The sequence below is a fragment of the Equus przewalskii genome, chromosome 19, assembly GCF_037783145.1.
Source record: "Equus przewalskii isolate Varuska chromosome 19, EquPr2, whole genome shotgun sequence".
Taxonomy (NCBI): domain Eukaryota; kingdom Metazoa; phylum Chordata; class Mammalia; order Perissodactyla; family Equidae; genus Equus; species Equus przewalskii.
The window spans coordinates 64136491-64162958 of record NC_091849.1 but is presented as its reverse complement, the minus strand read 5'-3'; the positions used below and the strand labels follow the sequence as shown (position 1 = coordinate 64162958).

Below are 26468 nucleotides of genomic sequence, written 5' to 3'. Positions count from 1 at the left end.
AGGAAGCATGGCAGCACCGTTTTATTTAAATTGCTGGAATCTTTCAGCCCTCTCTCCTCGCCCTCTTTCCTCAGACTCTGCTGGGTGGGCGTCCAGGGTTCTCTCCTGCCTCGCCGTTGACTTTTCACATGCCTACATGGAGCCTCACGTACCCGCGATGCCTGACCCGTGCTTCTCACAGACCTGCCTCAGCACAGTGCCCTGTAGGATCAGAAGCACCGGCCTCTCCTCATGCGTGTTAGCGGCACGGGTCCTGGATCCTCGCTTTGGTCCTCCTCCATTCACTCCCAGTTTGATGGTTGCTTTGGAAAGACTTAGATTAATAATTCAAATGTCAAATTCTGTTGGATGTCTGGCTAGGTAAGTTGGCCTGCCCTCTTTGTTCTTTCAATCAATGCTACATAGTCGGCTGTTGTGCAGTGGAGCAGAGTCAGACACAAATGTTTCACCTCATCTATCAGATGTCTGAAAGCTGGAACAGTGTTTTTATAAGCTGCCTGCAAGCCATTTTCCTTTTGGTTTAGACAGACTTTTGGGGTTAGGTAAAGTTATTTGAGTTACAAAACCAGGTCAGAATCCCCCTTTTTTCATTCCAAATCACACAAGAAAACTGTCATTTTAATCTTGTTAACTAAGTACATTTGTTATTAGTGAATCATCCTGGAACAATGCTGTTTGTCAGTGTTACAGTCTTGTCAATAGCAAACCTTATCAATATTAAAAAGCTGTTCTGAGAGGTTTTCATGAAAATATTACATGAGGAGGCCACCGCTGGGCCTCTAAATCTCACAGCTCCTGTCCCCTCAGCCCCTCCAGGACATGGCTAGATGAGTTTCAGATATTTCCTTTGAAACCAGATGGTTTCCACTAGGGGCTGTCTTTCCTAGCTTTTCTGAATAGAGATGCAATGCCAGAAATTCAAGGTTCTCTTCAGGAATTCATGCTCGTGACACGTTATTCTTTTTATACAAGCAAATTTAATTTAAACTTCTAAGCTATTTGGTTTTCTCCCTCTAAGGAAGGGTCTGACGTCCCTTCTGAGTTCAGAGATGGTCTACAAGTCTCCATTGACGCACTCTCTGTTGAAGAGAAGAGGGTGCAAGGACAGAGTCATTCCTCTGTGCCTGTCAGGCTGCGTTCTCCTTCTTTAGAGGTTTCTTTGCATAATGCATATGTAAGTGGTCAGTCACACAACAACTACCCTCAGCCAGGACTTTCCTGACATCCCGCACAAAACAAGAAATGAGCTGCTGTGGGGAGGGTGGGAGGATTGGGGTACAATCTCATTGGGAGAAGAAACAGAAGCTGAGGGGGCCTAATTGGAGTTCAAAATACAAAGTGTGCACATTTTAGGTTTGCCTAAGACCAACTCCCGATTGCTACTAAAAATCCTTTAGTCTTCCATGGTTAGTGAATTGCTGTCGACCACCCTTCCGCCATCACCATCACCATTAAATGACAACATTGGAGGGCAAAGCATTTTTCCCAGGGCCCTTCATCTTATAACATTCTGGGAAAAAGTCAGTAGCCATCCTCCTTCCTGTCTCCTCCATCCTTATTCTCCAGCACAGAATAAACACAAGGCAGAGGTTTTCACACATGGATTTCACAAGAACGAGGCCCATTTCGGGTCTTCTGAATAACTTATTTATCCAGATGAGTAGGATCTCCATCAGAGCTCCCAGCTTAGTGGACTATACCTTTATAACAACGTCTTTGTTACTCAGAACATTTTTGGAGCAGATTAAAATAGACTGTGACAGATCCCTTTGGATACTTTGACAGTGAAATACTTCGAGGGTGAAAACGTGCAAAGGACACATTTGACTCTTGATGTCAATGTTGAATGACGTTTGACTCTTTTAATAGCCAAATTCCACTCAGAGCAAACCCTGAAGGAAGGCACATAAACATGCAGAAGAATCCTTTTTGGTTTAAAACAAAATGGTGGGAACATAAGGCCATTGGGCTAATTTGTGTAGGTTTGTGGCTCATAAATTTGCTCCAAGGTGAATTCCTAAGGATGCTCCACCACTGTTTTGAGAAATGGTGGTGCCATTGGCATAAGATGAGAGTGTCCCAAGGGCCCTATTCTGAAACTGTACATATGGAACCAATGGGATGTATTTGTTTGAAAACAAGCTTCATTATTTTTCCATTGTCTTCCTCTAAGCTGGAGCATCATTCATTATTAATTTGCTCATTAACAAGGATTCGCCCCATCAACATAGTGCTGATGTTAAGAAAAGGGCCCTGGAGCTGGACTGGTTGCATCTAAGTCCAACCATGATCCTTTGAACTGTGTCACCCTGGACCAGGGGACCTGACCCTCTGACTCTCAGTCTCAGCATCTGAGTAGAACGGATGTGGTGTTCGGGTTGTTGGGTATTCAGTGGTAAACGCATACCCTGCCCCACGCTCACAGTGACCACCCTACAGCCGTCAGCTGTCACCAAAGTCCCACTGATGCCATGTCGTGCCACTCACTGTGCTGCTGAAATTCTTGGTGTGGAATTAAAATGATTCATAATAATAATTAATAACAAATTCAACTAAAAACAATAATAAAATAAACAACATCCCTTTCATATGATTATTTAAATCACAAGGACATAAAATCCTCTAAAAATATCCACAGACAATTTATCTAGAATAATTTGACCATTGACCAAAACATGACTTGTTATGACAACAGCAGCTAGATGCCAGTTACTTTAAATTCATATATGCTAATAGCCCTGAAAAATCCTCATTAAAAGCAACTGATGTTTTAATCTGAAAGCTCTTAGTGTTGAAACTATAAAAAGCACATTACCTTCAAATAACAATATTTGAAGTATCAGCTGTGTGGAAACATTCTGCCTAAAACTTCATTACTATTCTCTTGGAAATGTTGTGCATTTATGAAGATTAAATAGTTTTTAGATCAAGTTATAAGTGAGAGGGTGTTCTCACAAGACTTCTTCTGGTGATTCTGACAGTTGAGTCCCTCGTCCAGAACCCAGGTCTGACCCCTGGGAGCATGAGGCTCTGCTTTAGAGTTCATCAGAGTTCAGAAGGACAAGACTCTGGAAGGCTTCCTTTCTAAGGACAAAGGACGGAGGGTCACAGTCATGCTTTTCCCTCGTTTGTGCCTACACATCTACCGTGTATACTCTCTGCATATTGACAAGGCACCTGAATTTCTCGTGAAGTGGGCGGTATCGGAAATATCCTTCTGGTCAGGAGGACGTTGAAGAACAACAAAGCCTTTCCATAAGGTTTTCCAAACAATAGTTTTAGTTTAAGATGGATCCCACCAAAGGTATGATTTCCCAGTTATTTTGGCAGTTGCGATTATAGTTTCTTGGGCTTAAATGCTTAATTAGGAGTCTTTGGAAAGTTTCGTGTCAAGCTAAAAATATTTCTAATGTACAGTCTCTGCTTACTCAAAGCTGCGTGGAGCTGTAATTTACAAAGGAATCTTGTTTCCTTAATTGTTGTGTCAGTCAGCAAAAGCAGAGGGAGCAGGCACAGAATAATCTGTTTATATTTAGCTATGCCAGTGGCCATGAAATGTCACAAACTTCAGGTAATGTAAGGAAAGGTTAGGGAAGTTATTTCTATAGAACTGATTGCTTTGCAATTTGTTTTACTTTTTAAAATTAAGGACTTCTCAGGATTTTCATGTAGGGCTTTTACTTCCATCATTATGATTTTGCTTTTATAAAATTCTTGAAAGTGAAGACTTGAGTGAGGTTCATTAGTCGATACTTATGTTTCTGTACTGCAGGTTGTCATTACAGAAAGTTCCATCAGTAGCAAATACAGACTGGTATATGGAGTATGAATTATGGAGTTTTATTTGTCTGAATTCTACTATTTTATACTGTCTTCAGCTTTTGAAGAGTACATTTCATTATGGAATAGATTTAGAGACGAATAAACTGAAGAGAAGTGCACATTTTCAGGATGACTCATCTATTTACCACGTGTCATGAGAGAAAAGGGGAAAACCAAAGAAAGATGAGCAAACCAGGAGCAGCAGTGCATGCATCCCTGTAGCATTCTCCAGCTCTTGGAGCGTGTCAGGTCTATGACAGCAGCCATTCCAGAGAGACCCTACAGTTATGTTCTTATTAGATGAGCTCATCCCCCCAGTGTCAGGGCCTGTGTCAGGCAGCAGTTACAAGTTCACGCTTCAGAGTTAGACGAATGTGAGTTATGACTCCGGTTCTGCCACTTCCATCAGGGTGACCTTGGATAAACTAAGAATGTCTCTGAGTGTCGGGTTCCTCCTCTGACAAATGGGGATCATGGTAACTGCTTCACAGGTGGTCTGGCCACACAAACGGGCATGGTGTGTGCACATGGTACCCGTTCCATGAATCACAGTTGTTAATTCTTGTTATCACTGCTATTGCTATCTTACCATACAGGGAGAGCGAATACTTTCCAGCTGTTGAATAAAGACAGGGCCAAAGTAGAGCAGACATTGGAGACTCAACAGTGGACCTAATGAGAGAGAAAGTTGATCCATTCTCTTCCTGGGAATCATTTCCATGGGTGATGTCCGCATACTGGCATGCTCATGTCTATATCCAATTACCTTCCAAATGTTATATCTTAGAGTTGACCCTTCTCCACCAGAAAAGTTTTACACCTGATCTCTAATGAATCCTTGCTTTGCGATGTGTGGGAATCTCCAATTGATGGAATCCTGTGATAGTTCTCATTTACTCTATTCTTGAGTGAGTTTTGATTAAAATTATTTTTGTACTTTATGTGCATTAATCTAGAGGCAATATGATATCAATTAGGGACCCCTTGATAACCAAGATCCAAAAACAATCTCCTACAAGTTACTTAACTTTGTTACCTTTTAGGTATATTTGTTTTATGCTGCATTTGATTGAATATCAACATCCCTTAACTGTTTCATAATAATTGCAGTAACGAATAGAGTTAATATGCCATGGATAGAGGTGGATACATGAGTTCTACATCTTTTAAGAAGACCTGGGGTTCAGTGTTTAATTAGCATTGTGTATCTAAATGAAAGAAGGAGCTTTTCATGCGTACATGGTTTTGAAGGAATAATCAGGTGAAATATTGGCAGAGAGAAAGCTAGGGGTTATGGTGAATCAAAGTACCATGCAACAAATACAGCACTACAGTCTTTAACAATTACAGTTCCGGGAGGAATAAGACAGAATGTAGACACCTGGAGGTATTTCTTTCGATACCCTGAGCATTTTATAACAAAGGTCTGGATGGAGAGTGACATGGTATATCTATGACAGAGTAAGAGCAGGGGCAGGTTCACAACAGACTAGTATAGACAGTAGGAAGAACAGAGAAATTCAGACTAAGAAGGTCTTTCCAAGCTAGATAGAAGTTTTGACTCAATTTAAGTCATAAGAACCTAGCTGTCTTCATCAGCAGAAGTTCATGATCAAAATAGCGTTTTTACGAAACTAATGAGAATTAGGAGATTTTTATAAAAAGCAATCAGTGAGCGACATGCAGTGTGAGCGAATGGGGGATGTGAAGAGGTGTGCGATGTTTTGATCAATAAAATCAATAGAGGAGTTTCCACTCCTGGTGTAGAAGAATAAGCTCCTACTGAACATCTTGCAAATAACTATAAATTCTGGTCAGCATACAAACAACAGTGACCCGCAGACTGTGCCCAGTGAACCACAGTAGGAAAATGAAGGGGAGCAAGAACCTGGAGGAAATGACCAGCGCAGGCTGTCTGCCCAGTGAACCACAGTAGGAAATGAAGGGGAGCGAGAACCTGGAGGAAGCGACCAGCACAGGCTGTCTGCCCAGTGAACCACAGTAGGAAATGAAGGGGAGCAAGAACTTGGAGAAAAGGACCAGCACAGTTGGAGTCTCAGGTTTTCGCTGCCTTCCCCTGAAGGGAGCTGGGCAACCAGATGAAGGAGCCTAGAGAGTGATGGGTTCCAGAGAGGAGGGGGTCTGAGAAGTGGCTCCAGGGTGTGTGCAGAAACCCCGCCCAAGCGTGTCACCAGCCCCAAGGGACCCTGTGAGGGTTGCTCAGAGCACTGGACCATGGCCTGAGGGGAGGCAGCGGGGTGATGCACGTTACCAACACAACTGCCCAGGGAAACAAAACACCCCAGCCCTTTAGAGTAATCGCACAGAACCTGAGTCTGCAACCCACAACATCCACCACGACCAGGAGACAGTTCAATATCACTTGACAAGAGGCAAGGAAAAAACAACCCATTGTCAAGGGGAAACAGCCAACAGGAGCCAACCTCAAGACAACCCAATTGTTGGAATTTAAGAGAAGGACTCTAAAACCGCTATTATAGTATGCTCAAGGAGACAGAACAAAATATCCTCAGAATGAAGAAAAAAATGTAAAATCTCAGTAGAGAAAACTGAAAACAAAACCACTAAACTACAAAAATTTCTATACAAATGGAAAAGTTGCTGGAGAAAAGAGTGTCTTTTACTGATCTGTACGAAGGCCCTTAGGGACATCAGTCAGACACACATTCCTGGAAAGTACCCACAGTCTATTGCCCTTGGAAGGTCATAAAATAGTTAAAATTAACCCAGGAAAAATTCCTTTTAAGTACTTGGAATTAGTCATATAACTTAATTTAGTAATGCTAGGTGAGAACTAAAATATTCAAAATTTCCACTGAGTTCCATATTCCAACAGATTTCCGGGAAATAGAATATATAACAACATTTATAAAGAGAACACTAGCTATATAACGTGGTGTGAAGTTAACTTCTCACAAATTTTGGGTCTATTACTATTCTTTTTTAAATGTTGCTGTTTCTTTTAGGTTGTATAATACAAAATATATAGAAAGCATAATTCGTGAAAAATGAACATGATAAATTCGTGACCAATGTTCTTGTAAGTTATGCTATTAAATTATGGTTTGTATATATGAGTCACAGCAAAGATGGTAAGGAACATTTGTGAATGATTGCTGAATCTCCTTTACTAATTTCCTTTTACAAAGTACTATTTTTTCTTCAGAGAATACAGAGGTCTAGCTTGTAAACCACTTTGATGTGAACTTGCTAGTGTTCTACATAAGAAGCGTAAGGAGCTAAGGGATTGTTCAGTCACTGACTGGTGTGTGTGGGAAGAGGGTTACCGAGGTACTGGAGCGTGCCGGCCTCTCCAGAGGGCTGGAGTTTGAATACGGCATGAGAACTAGATGTCCATGATGCACAGGATCGGGTTCTATGTAGCCACACTAACTCAGTCTGTGGTGTATTCTCCGAATATTACCAGCAGCACATAGATCTGACGGCTTCTCAAATCTGCATCATCAGAGCTGACGAGATGAATGCCTTACACTGCAAGAGGGAGCTGTTTAGTGAGGGAAACCGAGGTCACAGCCTGAGAGCCGGCTCCTCACTTCTGCCCTTTGCACTGGGTGTTTTTTGTGGCTCAGTGGACATACACTCATCTTTTCATGGAACCACTCCCATGTGCCTTTTCTCCAGTGAGGATGAAAACCCTGAACCCTTCACAACTACGTTACTATCACAGGGGTGTGGAACAGGGCAGGGCCTCTGCCATTAGAAGCTCAGGTTTAAGAAACACTGATCTGGGTTGTGATCTGGACATATAACTTGAACTCTCCAAGCCATGGTCTCCTCATCTTTTAAATGGGAATAAGGACAGCTATTGCACAGAGTTGTTGCATGTTCTGTACAAGACAGAGCAAGGGAAGCACATTGTTAGAACCTGGAACACAGTAAGTACTAAAAAAGGAGTCATGATGCTTATGCTATTATTGTACTTGGTCATAAATGAGCCAATGAATGACTAATGCCATAATGATTTTATTATCTTGGAAGTTTTACCGCATTATCGATCTCCAGGAGGTGCTAAATGTTGCTTTGAAGGTTCATATACAAAGTGAACTACAACATTTTTTGGCAACCCCAGGTGAGAACAGAAACAAGCAAATTTCCCACACGGTTCCTTCCACATTCTAACAGACTTAAGGGAAATGCACTATGTAACGACACTTATAAAGAGAACGCCTGCTATAAATCCTGTGACTAGATGGATGCCACAGTTATTTATCAGCGTCTACAAACCAATGCGTTGTCCGAAGACAAAGGGCAGAATGGAAAATGGAATATGAAGATGAAAGGACAAGGCTCTGGTCACAGGCACTCACCACCTTCCCTTAGGAATGGAAACCATGGCCACCTGGCATGGAGAGTGGCCAGATGTTACAGGTAGCTGGAGATCATAACATAAACCCCAACACTTGCATAAAAATAGGCGTATTATATGTGCAGTACAAAATTTGTAAATGTCCTCTAGTTTTGCTCTAATAAGTACCATTTAAATTTCAGATGCTCACTTGAGGGTCTCATAGTCATCGGTTTATGCCAGAAGCCTCGTTTTCCACTTTCCTATTTGTCATCTAATACATATTTCTGTTCTGAAAGTTCAGGCCTGTTTGTTTGTAACCCACAGCTTCACTGGACAATCGAGGAAGTTTCATCATTCTTCTCACTCTCTGATGAGACACATCCACCAGAATCTCAACTCACACCCCAAACTGTGCTGGTACCGAGGAATCCAACGGAGGCAAAAGCAACAAACGAGCAAGAACAACGGGAACAACACCAACGTAGTCAGCGGTGTGCTGGTACACGTTTAACAGCTGACCCCCGTAAAGCAAAACAAAACCCTATTTTGTAGCATTTGCCAATTTCTGTGGCATCAATTCTCCAGCCATGGCTGATTTCAAGCTGCCAATGTGATGCCACTGAGTGTGGAGTTGGGAAGAAAAGTGCAGTAATAGACAATTAGATAGTCATTTCCCCATAAAACCATAGCAGATGTAAAGGACCTCAACGGTTTTAACAGTGAGTGCAGTACATAATTAGAAAGTAATGGACTCTGAGTATTTACTACCTTTGTTTTTAATGTAATTTATTTAATTTTAAGTTTATATAATTTAATTTTTTTTCAGAAGATTAACTCTGAGCTAACATCTGATGCCAATCCTTTGTTTTTTACTGAGGAAATTGGCCCTGAGCTAACATCCATGCCCATCTTCCTCTATTTCATACGTGGGACGCCTACCACAGCATGGCTTGATAAGTAGTGTGTAGGTCCACACCTGGGATCAAAACCAGCGAATCCCAGGTTGCTGAAGCTGAACGTGTGAACTTAACCACTGAACCACTGGGCCGGCCCCCCAATTTAATTTTAAATAATGGCCATGTTTAATGACCAGCTTGCAAAACTCGTAAAAATTTCCTAGTTGGCTCTTGTGCACCAGCGCAACACCACGTGCTGTGAACGGTGGGAGAGCACGGACTTGAAATGGACTCAGTACTGGTCAAATTACCTAACCTCTCCTACAGCTCACTTTTCTCGTCTGTGTAATTACAGTACGTACTCCACAGAGTTGATGCACAGATAATAGGAAATACATGTAGGACATTTAGCACGTGTCTGAAACACAATGATAATTCATTCAATGTATTATTTTAAACTGTTACTACCACAACACATTGTTGATAAAGTTACTCTTGTTTATGCTGAAAAAAATGAGTGGAATTTTTCTGATAAGAAAATTTCTTTCTTATCTTGTGACCTATGAAGAGACTGTCAATTTTGCATCCTAAACAGCAGATGATAATCCACTGCTAGAAACTGAAAGGGGAAAAATGGTGTCAAGCAATGGGATTGACAATACATTCTGGAACAAATCTGCTGCCAGAGGCTTCACCTCAGGTGTTGCCTCTGATGACTGAGAGCAGATGAAGCTGGATGTGGAGAAGGGTTCTGAGGCTGCTTCTAGGCTTGGTGAGAAATGACACTTTACTACGCATGCAACAGTTACTATGGTTAATGACAGGGAGAGAGAAATGGCTATCCCCATTTACATCCTTATCTAGGGTCATGCATACGATGTTTGCAGAAAATTTATGTTGTACTCTGCTTGTAAAGAGAAGAAAAAATCCCCACTTGAACATATTCCTGAATTTGGGGGCAGCACACATTTGAAATGGAGGTTGACTAAAATATGACGGTGACTTGATAAAAAATTTACCTACTTCATGGCCAGAATTAGAGCAAGAAAACAAAACTGGCTCAGTTCAGCAGTGTCAGGGGGAGGGGGCAGCTGCAAAAGGACGTAAGGCAAATGGGACTTGGAATCAAAAGAAAAATCAACATTCCGAGCTATTTTTCCACATTCCATTTGAGAGCTATGCAACAAAAATAGCGATGCTGAAATCATACTAGGGATAAGTGTTAACGGTACTGGGGAGATGTGTTAATAATATCAGGGAGATGTGTTAATGGGAATTACACCTGTGTTTTATGAAAGGATTATGGGCTTTGCCTTGGCTCTCCAAACAACGTAACAATCCCGTTTCCACGTGACAGCAGCAAGGCCAGGTCCGCCCGTCCCAGAAGTGAGCAGGGTAGAATCCGGTTGTGTGTCGGCCTTTTCACCAAGAGGCAGCTGAAGTCTGTGGGACAACTTTGTGAAAAACGCCTGGAAAGGATCGTACTATCTAGAATCAGCTTCCCAAATTATAATAATCAACTCCAGTTTCTCCAAGCCTCTTGCAGGGTATTCTCTCTGGTGTCTCAACTCAAAAAGAGAAACCATGTATGGGTTTTGGTTAAGGTACACACTTCAGTCAAGTGAATATTCATAATATTCAATGTGAACCTCTTACAGGAGTGGAAATAGTACAGGTCTTGGTGAATTATCTAATTTAACTGTCGTGACCTTGCAGTCAATTCTTTTTTTCTATGCTCAAGCAGCATTTAATTAATCCTCTTTTCTTTCTTTTTTAAAGCTCAAAAAAAACGTAGAAAAGTATAGAGAATAAATGACAAATACTCAGGTATCCAAGCCCTAGGTTCACAAGGTTCGCATTTTGTCGCTTTGCCTCTTACATATTCATTTGGTTTCATGGAAGAGCCACAGGACTCCTGACAGAGTGGAGGGCGCTCTTCCCTCTCCCGTCTTCCCTCCCAGCCTCTTCCCTCTCCTCCCGCACCAGGAAGTTACCATCACAGATCAGCAGTGTATCTCCCTGTCTATGTTTTCATATCTTTACTACATCCATAGTCCGTTTATAGTATTGTTTAACATTTCTTATTAAATTTACAAGATAATATAATTTTATGTATTATTTTGTTACTTGCTTCTTTCATTCATTCAAATTCATCTCTTTGAGATCTACTGATGTTGGCAGATATAGATCTGTCATTATTTTTAACTGCTGCATTGTTACTCCATCATATAAATATTCCACAATTTATTTTATATTTTCTTGTGGATGGACATTTAGATTTTTCTAAAAGCAATCCTGAAAAAAACATTCAATGCGTCATCTTTAAGAATTTTGTTGTTTTCCAATTTCTAATTTAAAATTTATTCCAATGCGACAAATTGGAAACAAACCAAGCGAAACATAAGCAAAATCTCTTCCAATCCATCATCTAGAAAGTTAAGTGAATATTAATGCTCTATTAATATTTTTGGCACTGGGTTCTCTAAAGACACACACACACTTTCACAAAAATTACAGCCAGTATACAGGCTACTTGTCATGGGGTTCAGGAATATTTTGACTATCTCACATTTATTTATTGTTCCAATTTTACCACAGTGAATTAAGCAGGCATCTACCAAGGAAAGTTACAAAAATGAAGTCTTATTTGCACGAGCAGGAGCACAGGAACCTGGGGGACATGGTGCAGGCATGGCCTGGCCCTTGAGGATGGCAGGCGGGTGGTCGAGAAGGAGCCAAGGAGGGAGCGTGGGCTCAGGCGCGCACACTCGTGTGCTATGTATCATGTGCATCTGTGAACTCCTGGACACACACGACCAAGTGTGAGCTGCTCCTGGTTTTCCTCCCAGCGGTTTTCCCATCTATGCCTCAAGTTGGAATTGCTTGAAAAAGATGCTTGTTTGCTTGCTTTTGTGAGTAATTTCGTCCCAAACTGGCACTTTCACATTGAGTATCTAGTTTTTCTTTCATGGGGAAATGTGTGGGATGGTTGCAGGCCCCTGTAGGAGACCTTATTTGCTTCTGGAAGGATTTCTAGTTTTTAATTCTTCAGGAGATGAGAGCACTTGGGAGACAATGTTTGTTTGACTAAAGAAGATGTTGAAGGGATTTTACTTGGCAAACATAGAGCAGAGTTCCTCCATCTCCGCATTACTGATATTTGGGACCAGATGAGCCTCTCTGTGGGGCCGTCCTGTGTGTTGTAGGATGTTGACAGGCACCCATGGCCTCTCTCCACTGGATGCCAGGAACACCAAATTCTCCCCATCCCTGAGCACCACTGGTGTGGAGTCACCTAGAACCGGGAGACTAATGGAAGTTAGGGCTGCTCACTGAAATTCCGTAAAAAGAAGTAAGATCCCGTTCTGTTATTCTCTTTGCTCTCATTCTTTCAAATATCTCATCCATTGTCCATCTCCTTGATTCTCATCTCTGTGGAATAGACTCCCACACATGCAACTTCAGAGAATACTTGTCCCCATGGACCCCAGCATCTCCCTGACCTCTGCTGGGTATTCTCGGGGACCACCATGTCTGTAGGAAACTGAGAAGGCCTTCCTCCTGATTTTCCAGTTCCATTGAAGACCCCACTACCTACCAGTCCTCTGGGGCAGCACCTGGGCTCCCTCGGGCCCCTCCCTCTCTGTTACCCCACGTTCCTCCCTCATCGTGGCCTGGGCTTTGCCTGTCTGGGAATTCTCCCTGAAATCAGCCCGCTCACCTCACCAAAGCCCCCTTCTCTGCACACCGCCGCCCCTCTGGAGGGTCTCCACTCACGTAGCTCCCCAGAGACAGCGCAGAGGGCTCTCCTGATACACCAAGACGCAAACCTGAAGTCCCCAGCGCACATTCGGGACTATCCACACCTGTCACCACTTCCTGTGGGGTCCCACTTCCCCCAACTCTCTTGGAGAAACCTTGTTTCATGTAAACTTGAAATCTTGCCTTGTCTCAATCATCTATTCTCTCCCCTGTAAGAGGCTTTTCGGCATGTCGTCTCTCACCCTAGAATTCCCACGCCCCCTGCACTCTCCAAACTTCCTCTCATTTCAATGACTTCACTGCCAGTTCGGATGCCTTCTCCTTCCTGGACGCTCCTCGACCCCTTGAGGAGAGCGCACTTCCTCCGGAAACCCCGACGGCATCTGCAGAATTGTCTAGACTACTCGTGTGGCGAATGCCTGGTGTAGAATTTCGGGTGTGCGTCTCACGAGTGTAAAGCCATGTCACAGCTCCGGGCACAGAGGCTCCCCCACAGAGAGAGCGCAGAAAGAATGCGGAACCAGCAAAGGAGGAGATGGGAGAGAGAAGGGATCCGCCTTTGACCATTAAGTCACTCGCAAGCAGAACCAAGGAGTCTCCTTCTGTGGTGTGCCCCGCAAAAGTGCCTTGGGCCAGGGGGCAGCCCCTTGGTGCAGTGGTTAAGTTCACACTTTCTGCTTAGGTGACCTGGGTTTGGCTGGTTTGGATCCCGGGTGCGGACATGGCACCGCTTGGCAAGCCATGCTGTGGCAGGCGTCCCACATATAAAGTGGAGGAAGATGGGCACAGATGTTAGCTCAGGGCCAGTCTTCCTCAGCAAAAAGAGGAGGATTGGCAGCAGTTAGCTCAGAGCTAATCTTCCTCAAAAATAAAATAATAATAATAATAATAAAATAAAATAAATTTTAAAAAGTGCCTTGGGCCAAAAATATTCCTCATCTATCTAATTGCTGCATGAGATTTCACTTTAAAAATGAATTCCTTTGCTGTCTTGAGGTTTTTCAGATTTTAAGAGCATATGGAAGCAAGCGGTAGCTAGTGGATAGGGGCCTCTCAGTAAGAGGTCGGACTGCTGGACAGTCCATGCTGGGCCCTGGGAGCGGGCACATAAGGGCGTCTCTGGAGGCCCAAGTCAGTGGGAGCAGAGATGGACAAGCCACAGGCAGAGGCCGCCCGGCCACAGTCACCATGACTCACCACCAGTGCGTCATATATATGCACACATATGTGTACACACAAAATATAAGATACATGTACATATGCGTGTGAGTATATATGTTTATTTTGTAGTTAGCATTAAAACCAAGAATACTTTTATGAAAAATTTTAAGATCACAGCAGGGACACTTAGGGATAATAGTAAACATAAATATGTTCCGATTTAAGCAGAAAGGCAGGCGAGGGAACAGAAATTGAAGCCATGTTTCTACTAGAAGCACGACACATTTCTTTCTATTCGCTCTCTCTTATGATGTTCCTGAAGCTTCTGAGGTGGAGACGCTGACTTTCACTATTTCTAATCTGCAAAGAATGACCTTATTCTAAATTTAGCTCCTTGTAATTATCCGGTTTCCCCAGGTCGGCCTCTAAACCCCGGGGACGTGGCGGTGACTGAGTCTCGCTCGAGTCCCTCCAGCATCCGGGTCCCTCCTAGTCGGAGCGGTGGCACCGGATGGCCACCTCGGGTGTGTGCTGTGTGCTGGCACCCTGAACCTGCGAGTTCCTGACTGGCTGGCAGCCGAGCTCCCCGCACCTGCAGGGAAGCAGCGCGGGGCCCGGGATCAGAGATGGCGCTGGGCCCAGGAAGCGCCACCGCCTGCTGGCCTGGCCGGAGGGGACGTGGCGGCCGTGACTGGACACTGACTGGCCTCCCAACCCCAGACACCCCTGCTTTGTCGACTGACTCCCGCCTGACGGGGGCTGTCCCTCCAAAGTTAGGAACAAGGCACCCCACAGCTTTGAGTGACTTCAGTGGCCAAACGCCTGGCTTTGTGGCCTATTATTCACTCGTTCATTCACTCCCATGACAGCGCGGGGCCTCCACGAGCAGCTGGCGACAAACAGGAACGGCCCTCAGGGCGGCTCCCAGGGGGTTGGAGGAGAGGCGCCAGGCTGGGGGTCCACCCCCCTCCGCCGGAGGCCCCGGCTCGCCTGTCAGCCCCCAGGCCCGTCAGCAGCACAGGGTCCAGCACTGGGTTGATGCCCGAGGCCAGGCTGCTCCCCCTCGGACTCAGGCGCCTTCTCCTGCCTGTGAGACCACCCCGCTCCAGACCCAGAGGAGAGCACCCTGAGGGGCGCCGCCCGCCCTAGGCCTGGTCTGCGCTCGGCTCCCGTGGACCCCTGACGCGCCCTCTGCTGCACACCCCTGGCCGTCAGGGACTTGGGTACAAACAGACAAAACCGTCAGCCTGGAGGACCTCACCTCCCCAGGGAGCCAGACAGCAAATGCCAAGGGTAACAGCTGGAGCACACAGCGTCCCGAGTAGTGAGGGAAGGGGCAGGGAGTCGGAGGGTCCCTCTGCAGGGCTGAGGGGGAAGGGACAGCCTGAGGGGACGTGGAACGGGGAGGACCGTCCACCAGGAGGAGAGAAGCAGGGCGTCGGGGCAGCGGACGACGGGCCAGCAGGTGCTTCTGCGCGGGTCCCCCCGCGCTGCTCCTGGAGCCGAGCGCACTGAGCCTCAGACAGGACGCAGGTCCTGCCGGACACCGAGGTGAGGAGGCCTCTTCACGCCAGAGTGGGAAGACTGCTGTGTCTCCGTCCCCCACCCCCAGGCCTGTTGTGAGGCCTCAGGAGAGAAGGGGCCGAGGGGGCTGCGGAGCGCTGGAAGCTCCCACAGCGCGGGGCCACTGTCGTCGCGGAACCGCGTTAGGACAGCGCTGGGACTGTGCTGCATCCAACGCCACCACCTGCGGCTGAAGACGAGACACTGAGGCGGGGGGAGTAAATGAGGCCTGGCTTGTCCCCACCGGTGTCCGCGGTCGGCCCACCAGTGCCACGCCCCCCTCACCTCAGGGCGCTGCTGCCCGCACAGCTGTGTTCTTCTGAGCTGATTTCGCTCCTTACCATCAGACTGTGAAGCACGTGCTCCGTTCCAGGATGAAAATATTGATTTTACCCCAATAAGTAAATGTGTGAATTGAAGGGCTGGCTAATTTTGCAGCCTCTTACTCAAGCAACAGAAAATAACAGTAATTGCCAAATGGAAAACGAGAAACACTGATGAGAAAAATATCTTTTAAGAACATAGTTTTCAGTGTACAGGTCTCTAACCTCCTTGGTTAAATTTATTCCTTGGTACCTTATTATTTTTGTTGAGATGGCAAATAGGATTGTTTTCTTGATTTCTCTTTTATGTTAGCTTGTTGTTAGGGTATAGAGACCAACTGCTTTTCGTATGCTGATTTTCTACCCTGCAACTTTACTGTATTCGTGTATTATTTCCAATAGTTTTCTGGTGGATTCTTTAGAGTTTTATATATATACCCATTGATGGATGAATGGATAAATAAGATGTGGTATATATATACAACGGAATACTACTCAACCATAAAAAAGATGAAGTCTTGCCATTTGTGACAACACAGATGGATCTTGAGAGAATTATGCTAAGTAAAATAAGTCAGAAGGAGAAAGACAAATACCATCTGATCTCACTTATAAGTGGAAGATAAAACAACAACAACAAACACACACAGATGCAGAGCACAGGTTGGTGGTTACCAGAGGGGAAGAGGGTGGGGGGGGACGAAAGGGGGGACAGGGCGCATGCACAGTGACAGACGGACACCAGACTTGAGGTGGTGAACGTGATGTAGCTTATACAGAGGTCAAGTTATAGTGATAGATACACCTGAAATTTACATAATGGTATAAACCTACGTGACCTCAATAACAAAACCACAAATGTCAAAATTAATAAATATTTTGCTACAAGAAATAAAACGAACAATTTCCTAATTTAGTTACCACTTGTACTCCTTTTAAAAAGTCAAATTTTTCTTCATCACTATTTCACAGATGCTACCTATAAATTTGCTAGTGATGAAGAATTGATAAATTCAAAGATGATTTCTATTGCTCAATTACTTCTAAAATGGTAGGTAGGGAGCTTGCAATTAACTTATGATTCATAATCTTCAAATATTAGCAATTATTTAAAAAAGGAAACTAATTTTCTGAAACAATATGGGGGCCAAACTTCTAACGTTTAATTTTTGTCTCATTGCAATACAGTGACCCTATTTTAAACAAGAATTACAGGAAAGAGCATTTAAAATGGTACTTATTAATAATTTGGAAAAATTAAAACACATGAGTGTATTCTACACACTGTGTACTCTGAAGGAAAAGTAACTAGACAGATGTGGTGGAGGAAGATCAGACTGATGGACTTGATGTCAGCCGGTCTTCACCCCTGAAATGTATTTGGATGTGTCATCCTCACAATCCACAGCCTGCCTGTGTGTTTGGTTTACTGAGTTAACTAGCGTTTTCTCATCCTGATTTCTCTCTGTTTGAGTCCTGGGCTGGCACACGGTTTGGCCACAGAGGGCAGCCTGAGTGGTGTGGCAGAAGCAGGACCTGCAGGACGGGAAGCATTGGGCAGACTCGGAAGGGGCCCAGGTCAGGGACCAGCAAGCCCCAGCGCCTGCCAACAACATGGGGCTCCTGTCTGCAACTGTGCTCACAGGCTGCTACAGGGGCAAGTGTTTGTGTCCAAATACAAATGTGAAGACCACAGGAGAGTAAGAAAGTGTCACAGAGAGAATTTCTCGGAAATTTGACATGTTCTTACATTTGACAATCTTAGGAGATTCCTGTAAGCACCTGTATTGAAAGGACTCTGGCATGCTTTCGTCGCATGCATTTTTAATGCTACATACTTTGAACGCACATGTATCATATGTATGCATCGACAGTAATTTGATATGTAACGAGCACAGTGTACTAAGAATATGTGATAAATATTCTTCATGAAAAAGAAGCACAACGTAACGCTCTATCAATTGTTAAGCCCCTGTTTGCTATGGTCTTAAAAAACAACTCTCCTCTCTTCATTTGAATATTAATATGTTTATTTCCAATTCAACGTATTATCCACAGGTTCAAAGGACAAATAAGTAGAGGGGGAGAGGCGAGCGATGCCCCTCAAAGATGCCCTCGTCCTAATCTCTGGACCCTGGAAGTTATCTTCCATGGTGAAGGGACTGCGGAGATGTGAGCAAGTTAAGGATCTTGTGATGAGGGGGGGATCCTGGGTGATCCATGTGGGCCCAATGTGATCACAAGGGTCCTTAGAAGAGGGAGGCAGGGGCTCCGGGTCAGAAGGAGATGTGACCATGGAAGCAGAGGTCTGAGGCACGTGGGATCAGGAGCCAAGGCATGCAGGTGGCCCCGGATCCAGAAAAGGGAAGGAAGTGGATTCCCTCCAGAGCCTCCAGCAGGACTGCACCCCTGCCGACACCCAGCTTTTAGACCTGACCCATTTTGGACTTCTGGCCTCCGGAACCGTAGAATACGTCATCTGTGTTACTTCAAGCCGCTAAGTTTGTGGTGATGCATCACAGCAGCACAGGAAACGAATGCATCGAGATTACAAATTGATTTGTCCAACTATTCTCCAATAAATGCTGGAAGCTCAGCAAAAATAGGCAGAAAACAAAACTCTTTTAAGATAGAAACCAAAGAATAGAAGCACCGCAGGCTCCCAGCTGTGCAGCTGAGGAAGCAGGATTCACGGACGCCCCCCAGGGCTCCTCTTCCGCACGGGGAGGAGCCCTGGCCGCCATGGTGCAGGCCACCTCGGGAGCAGTGCTCAGGACAGCACTCGAGGGAAGGTGAGTGGAGGGAGTTCTGGGGAAACGCGGCAGGTCACCCTGGACTTCATCAAGCAGTAAATCCGTGTGTACAGAAACATCCTGCATGACTAGTGAGTTTGCAGAAAGACGCTCACCCAGACAACCAGGCACACAAGCAGGAGCAGACTGGACCGGACGCTCGTGTCCCCTCAAGGCCACGTGCTGGAGCCCTGGCTCGCAAGGGCATGGCATTTGGAGGTGGGGCTGTGGGAGGTGATTAGATTTAGAGGAGGTCATGAGTGTGAGGCCCGGTGACGGGATCAGAGTCCTCGGAAAAAGAGGAAGGGAGACCAGAGCAGTGAGTAGCTCTGAAGGGGCTCAGGGAGAGCCCGGAGTCATTGCACAGAACTCTGTGAGGGCAGTTCTAGCACCAACACTAAGACACTTCAGTGAGAAGGTTGAGGGTCTGGGGCCCCAAGAAATGCAGTGAAAGAGGGGAATAATAGGCCAGGTAGGAAATAACTGGTTTTTACCAAAAGCAGAAGCAAAGGGGATGGAAACATGATTCGTGATGAGAGTAATAGAAATTACCAGCTGACTGGAGATGTGGAGAAAACCGTAACACATGCATTTTAAAGCCCCTTCAAACTTCCTGAGTGGCGACTCTGCAGTAGATGCCATCTGGAAGGAGGGCTGAACGGCTGTGGCATTCCGGTTGTGAGGGACTATTCAGCTCCAAACATCTTCCACAACGGCAGGACAGAGTACAGGAAACCCAGCGAGAGGCTGTCTGGGAGGAAGCCAAGGAAACGTGTCTCGTCATTATATCAGCGCCGACAAGCTCAAGGAAAGGGGTGGTGTCCGCAAGTGCCCAAATGCTGGAGAGACGAGCCTGCGATCCAGGACGGGCCTCTGCTGCTCCTTCCTCAGAGCGGCTCTTCATTGGGTGGAGAGGCTGGCAGGCTGGCAGGCACAGGAATCTCAGTAGAGAGCACCTTTTGTGGACAGAGTTCAAATAGCCCAGAACATACTGTTGGGTAACCAGGCAGGATGTTCCACCGCTGTCTACGACCTCCAGCAGCACCCCTGCCACAGCTCCAGCCTCGGTCTTCAGAAGCCCCTCTGGTCTCTGTGTCAACATCCCCACCTCACCTTCACAGCTCCATCAGTCTTTGGTGGCGCTGTCACTTTTCTCTCTCTGTCCTTCCATTCCTGTCACATGCATATTCACTGTCCGTGTACAAGCTTCTCTTCCCAAGCTGTCCAGCCCAGAGTCCAGGGGCATAATTCAATGCAGCTCCTCCACGTTCATCAATGCACTCGTCAAACACTCTGGCAATCACAAGATGAACATGAGGCACCACTGGGAAAGTGGCATTCTCACAACATGTCCACAGCCCCATGTTCACACGCGTGTGGCTCCGAGGTCCCGCTGGCTCAGGGCAGGTCCTCCAGACAGGGAAAGGATGCCCGCCCTTGACATCGCCATGGTGCCCTGTCTTTTCCACGAGTCTGTCTTACTGGATGCCAGAGAGGACAAAAACTGCCATTTTTTCTGAACTTTTCCCCCAGGCCTACTCTGTCATCCTGTTTTTAACGCATTTTATTCTCCCTACAAAGAGAGAATGAGATATTTAAATACACATCTTATTAAAGAACAAACCTACTTTTGGGAATTTATGCGTCAGTTCACAACCTATTAAATCTACTGACAGAAAAAGAGAGATGAGAGCCTGCTGGTGACGTGGAAGGATTTATGAAGAGCCCCCTCGATATTCCCCCGTCCCACTCGCCCTCGTATTGTCCAGGTGCGTGTTCAAGCACACACCCTTGGGCATTCTGACTCTGTGGGTTTGAGCCCCCGCCCTGATCCTCACCAGCTGGGTGGCCTGTCCAGGTGACTCAGCCTGATCCTCCATCCATCCAGTTAATGATAATAGTATTGTGGCTCTCGAATAGGACCCATGAGGTCCTCTATTTGGTCTACCAGGCCTTCCACCCGCTATGACAAGAGGAGGTTGTAGGTGTCCCCGAAAAACCACAGTCACTGCGGCGGACAGTGGACGCATCTGAGCCGAAGGGGCTGCATGGGTGTCAGGGCGTTGGGTCCAAGGCCCAGGGGTAGAAAGTGAGGAGAGCAGAGGAAGAGCAATGTTGGCGGAGGGGCTGCCACTGAGGGTCTGTACCGCCCCCGCAGAGGAAGGACCGGGAGAGAGAAGCGTCCTGGGCAGAAAGTCTCCCGCTCACAGCTGCCCAGGACGTGGGGATGAGGTGCCGAGAGACGATGGCAAACAAATAGGAAGGTCAGGTTACCTTCTGAGAAGCCCAGAGGCACGGGGCCAAAGCTGAGCTGGCAAAACACGATCGGCGAGAAGTTCCTCAGCCGAGTGGATGTGCCAACAGGCAGGACGGCCATCCTGCTGAGCCACCAGAGTCCCCGGCACTGGACGACGTGGTGACGGGGGCTCCAGGTCCTTCCTGCAACAGGAGACCATCTAAGGGCCCCAGAGGTGTCACGGAATATTCATCTTAGATATTCCTCACATGGGTTGCTTTTGGGATATTCAATAATTCTTATTTTTGAATACTCAGAAGAAACACCAGACAGCTTTGATTTTAGTAGTGATTTTGTCAAAAAGAGCTTCAAATTATAAAGAAATATGAAACAAGTCATGTGACATCTCAATTTCATTTTAAATTCTTGATATTTTTAGTCACAGATTTACTGGTTTTTTAGCAGCTTTATCACTGGATGAATATTAATTATCTATATCTATTGCATGTGTTTCTAACTTCTCAAGTTTTCAGATCACGAAATAACGATGACAATAGTAGTGAGAGCTCTCTGCTGCAGAAGGAATGAGCCTGCAGACAGGAGCTCTCTTCTAGCGTAGGACACGCAAGCATTGCGCTGAGGCAGTGCTGCGAGATCGGAAACTACGCAAGCCAAGAAATTCTGTCGTTAAAAATTCCAGATACCTCTAAAATGATTCTTCACACATAAGGGTCAAGAGAGTCAGCCACAGGCTGTAATATTTATACTTCCGTAAAATACAAGTCAAGGGTAACACATCCATTTTAAGTAATGCATAGATGTTAGTTAACTATTACTGGCAATGTTCACATAAATTTCAAATTAGCTGATCTTACTTTTATAAAACCAATAATTAGAACAGTCGCATATGTACTATGAACACAACTAAAATGTATAATACTCAGAAAAATACCCCTCCTGGCTGTTTTCTTCTGCCGTATGCTTGCTTTGTGTAATAAACAAATACTTATGCTTAAATGTATAAAACTCTCTTAACAGTATCCACAATGATGCGATCTGTATTAATTAGTGTCCATAACATGTATTGACTTTGGGGATTTATGGTTTTAATAAACAGAGAAAGCAAGTTAATTTTTTAAAACCATACTGAAACTAACATGATTTTTCAATGGAATTTTTTTATTAATCAGCATTTCTTCACACTCAATACAGGTTTAAACATGTGTAAATGCTTATTTACAAATTTTTCTAACTCTTGTGATATAAAAGGGCGAATTCTATTGCTTCTAATTTAAATTTCATTCAAATTGAGCTTAAATATTTTTGAAAAAGTAACTGAAAATACAAATATTAAATCAGTCTCTGATTAAATGCCCTGAAGGGACTTTGCTTGATTTATCTGTGAGCATTCATTTAAGGGGTTCTTGGACACCATGTGCCTCAGTTTCCTCAATTCTAAAACCAGGAGGCTGTCAGGGGCCTCCGGGTCCCGCTCAGCCTAATTCTGGCTCCATGATTGTGCTGATGGTTCTTTCCTGATCTTATGCTCAGCTTTGGTACATGTTTCTAGATGTCCCTACTGTATTCTGTATTTTTAGCCTTTGTGCTTGTGCTGTAGCAATAAGTTTGTTTCATATTTTTGGAATCTGATTTTGAGTAATGTTTACTCAGATAAGCATTTGAATTTCCGGGTTTTAGGTGTTTAGAATGGACATGTTTTCTCATATGAACTGAATCACTGTTAAACTAGGATAAAACGGCCCCTTTTTCCCACCATTTCTCAGTTAGACCCAAGCAGGGGTGGGAAGATGTGTTTTAACCATGTCCATTGTGCTGATGATAATATTAACCACATTAACAGCAGTGTTTGAGTGTGGCTCTGTTTCAAGATGGAGTATTGGCTGTGTCATTCCTTTGTTGGGGAAGTAGGCAAGTCTTCACTGGATCTTCCTCTGAAGGAACTGTACTCTGAAGCAATTCTTACTCAGCATTGGCAATTAACGTGTCCGAGCAGCCCCTGGACCATTCCCCAGACGTCTTCCTGCATTTCTGAGGTCAGTGAAACACTCGTAGACTCTCGTCTTTCACATGTGAGCTTCATTCTGGAGGCTGTTTCTCCTCACACCTTGCGATGCACTACTGAGAGTGCGACTTCCTTTTCCTTCTGGAGGAACGCTCTTGCGTAGAGCTTGCTCAGTCTTTCTCTGATGTCGCTAAGACCGCGGCAATGGAAGGGCAGTGATAACGGGGAGACAAGGTGATTCACCTGTGGGAAGACAGGCCACATCCCCGGGCCACCACACGGCTGGATCGCGAAACGGCTCATCCTCCACTGGTGTTTCTCCTCGTGGCCAGTTCTGAGCTGAGAGGTCCCATCAATTGTTGCGATCACTGACATGCACGATGTGGATCTCATACCACTGGACACATCTGTTACGTCCTGGGTCCCTCTGACACCGCCTGCTTGGAGACCTCGCACCCTGGCTCAGTTCTCAACTTGCTCCCTTGGATGCACAGGGGTCTGCCCCACTTTCTAGCCCTCTGCAGTCTCGCTGTTCTCCCAAAGTTACTTCAATTTTACTAATCTGTTAAATTACCAAGCAAAGTTGGTGACTTTTAAGGGAGCAGAGTTGAGATAATTCAAGATCGCTTTCCTTTTACTACAAACATCCTGAAGCGTCTTCCCTGCCCGCTGCTTCCACTTTTCAGGCCACGTTCCCTCCCTGATCTTCCAGGGCTGGGTTCTGGCTCTCTCTGCTCCTCTGCTCTCAGGAAAGGTCACCGGTTCCTCTTAGTCACCAGCAACTCTTCTCAGGGTCCGTATTTACTCCAACAACAGAATTCTTGTCTGCCCCTCCTGACACTCTGACTCTCTGATGTCTTTGACTCTAAGGTGTTCACTTGGTGTTTGCCTCTGTGTGTTCTCACTCTGTAGATGGGGTGTTCCTTAAGGATCTGTCTTTAGTCTTCTGTTCTCAGGGCTTTCTCCCTTGGGAATTAATTCCAGGGCTTCAATAATCTTCCATATGTGGGTGACCCCTCCCATGGAAATCCCTCTCATGGGTCTGGGTGTTGGATGTCATGCAGCACCTTCAACTGAGTATGTCCTGAGTTAAACACATCCACTCCCTGTCAAGCCAGCTCTTCCTTGTGGCCCGCCTGGCGCTGCTCATTGCACCATTGTCTGTCACTGGGAGGCTCCACATGAGTCCTGTCGATTTTAACTTCTACGTGCCTCTTGCCCTGGTCTCATCCTTTCTGTGCTCATTGTCACACAGTTTAACTCTCACCCCCGTTGTCTCCATCACGGGAACTTCACTGACCATTTCAGTGACTTGGCCTCCTGAAGCTCAGCTCCGACCACACTGCTGCCCTGCACCAGGATCTCCCAGGTCCTCTGGCCTGAGAATCAAGTCTGGTTTCTAAGCCTGACTCTCAAGGTCCTGAGTGGTCTGTAGCCAAGTTATCACCACAGCCCTTTGGTCAAACTCAGCTGCTCACAGTTGCTCCCATTTCTCGAATCTTCTGGCCTCACTGCCTCTGCTCACAGCCATGTCCTGCACAGTGTGAAGACCCAGCTCTGGTGCTGGCCATCCCTCCCTCGTCTCTCCCTGCTCTCTCCAGAGGATTGCACATCTCTCCCAGAGCACTTACGAAACTTGTTTGTAACCGTTTATTGTATTTTCTCATTTTGCTGCATTCTGGATATAGTAACGGAGCAATCCAGAGTTCCCACATACCAGGGGACGTACAGTTCCCATGTACATGTCACATGTCACTTACCTGACTCCGTAAGCCTGGAGAACAAAAACTACGTCTGAGTCTTGTTGCATCTTCCAAAACACGAAGCGCCAGAACTCCATACGTCCCTACAGATTTAAAACGAATGATCCAAAGTGACTCCTGCCCTTCCTGACCTGGTCCCCTCCTCCACCTTCCACCGCTGGACACTCCTCCGTTTTGTGAATGCAGCTGACAAGATTCTATGTGGAGATCTGTGCAAAATTATGAATATTATACCAAATTTTTCCTACCTAAAACTCTAAACAAGGGTTCTATTCTGCTTTAAAAGAATTCGATGTAAAAACAGCCAAGGAACCGTCTCTCCTCTTCCTGTCACTGCAGCCTGGATTCGTAACATCCCCAACATCTTTTTCAACTCACAGGATGAGGAAGGAAGGCCTGCACCTCTGTGCGCAGGGTTCCACGGGAGAAAACCTCTGGATTTAAACCTAAAATTAAACTACTGCAAAGACTTGGTAAGAAAACAAACAGACTCTCGCAAACACCGTTGGTGGAAGGAAGCCGCACGGGAATGGAGAGTCCCACGGCGGCCCTCCGAGCTGCCAACGACACGACGATGCAGAAATGCTCCTCCCGCTCAAGCGCTGTTCTTCACGGGGGCAGCCGAGTCCGGTACTCCGTGAGAGATCTCCGCAGAATCCACGAGGCTGTAATGATGTCACAATCTGTTTCTCAGATGAGGAAACGTCTGGAGGGGTGGACTCACCTCCCTCTGGCGGCACAGCTGGAAGGAGCTGAGGGAGGCGCGGGAGCCACGTGCAGGAGGGGCCGTGGGTCCCGCTGCTTCTCCCTGTCCTCGGAGGGGTTCACTCCCCACGGGCGCGCTCCTCTGGGGCGCTGGGCTCTGCCCCCTCCACCGCGAACCCTCCCCTCTCCCGCTCCGTGGGCTGAACCATTCTCCGTGTTCACCCGGATTTCCTTTCCATGCTGTTGCTCCCCGGTGCTGTGCATCACAGGCCTTGGGGCCCACACTGTGCTGGGCCAGCTCTTGCTCTGCCCACGCCCCTGCCAGCCGTTCCTGCTCCCATCCTGTGAGGCCCCACAGCCTCTGGGGATGGCGTCAGGAACGAGGCCCACGTCGGCCAGCAGCCCAGGATCACCCCGCAGTGGCCCAGCGGCCGCTGCTGAACGCCTGGCCCAGGGGTGCAACGAGGTTCCTAACAAAAGCCTTCACCTTAAAAGGTGGCACAGAGGCAGGGTGAGATGCAGTGACGTCTGCTAATCGTGGGAAGCAGAGCAAGAGGCTCGTGTGGATAAAAGTTACTTCTCCATACTCAGGTCCATGCCACCTGCTACAAAGCCACAGGAAACCTGGTAAACTTTCCTCGCGGCCATGCATCAGTGGTACCGGGTCGGCTTCCATGACCAGGTCCCCCAGCCAGTGGGACACGTTCTCAGGGGACACCTCCACGCCAGGAGACCAGGCAACAAGCCTCTGAAAAGAAGGCCTACACTAAGTCTCGTGTGGTTTAAACATATATTTCTCAGACTATTCACTTTAGTCACAGGCAGCTGATAAAAACAAATACAAGGAACTGAAAAATCAAGTAGATGAAACACCACGTTTCCTCACGAGCGAATAAATGGCCCTCTAGGTAAGCAATGAAAAAGAAGAAAGCAGGATGCTGGGCTCCGCCAGGGAGCAACCACAGTGACAGCATCTCCAGACAGCGCACACTGCGTGATGACACTGTCTGCAAATGCACTCTCAACCGATCATAAGTCACCTCCGGGAATACACGCTCTAGCCTATTCAAATGAAAAACGTGTCCAAAACGT

The 26468-nt window shown here is 46.1% G+C and overlaps 1 protein-coding gene and 1 long non-coding RNA gene across 15 annotated transcripts in view; both read right to left on the bottom strand.

Moving 5' to 3' along the window:
• The window catches only part of KCNQ5 (potassium voltage-gated channel subfamily Q member 5), a 472281-nt gene that overhangs the window by 279786 nt on the left and 166027 nt on the right, over positions 1-26468 (bottom strand). The gene's annotated exons all lie outside the window — the stretch shown is intronic.
• On the bottom strand, positions 17870-21105 carry LOC139077384 (uncharacterized). The gene is made up of 2 exons (XR_011529852.1): positions 20924-21105; positions 17870-20222 (listed from the first exon to the last, which is right to left on the bottom strand). It is a non-coding gene; the product is annotated as an uncharacterized lncRNA (long non-coding RNA).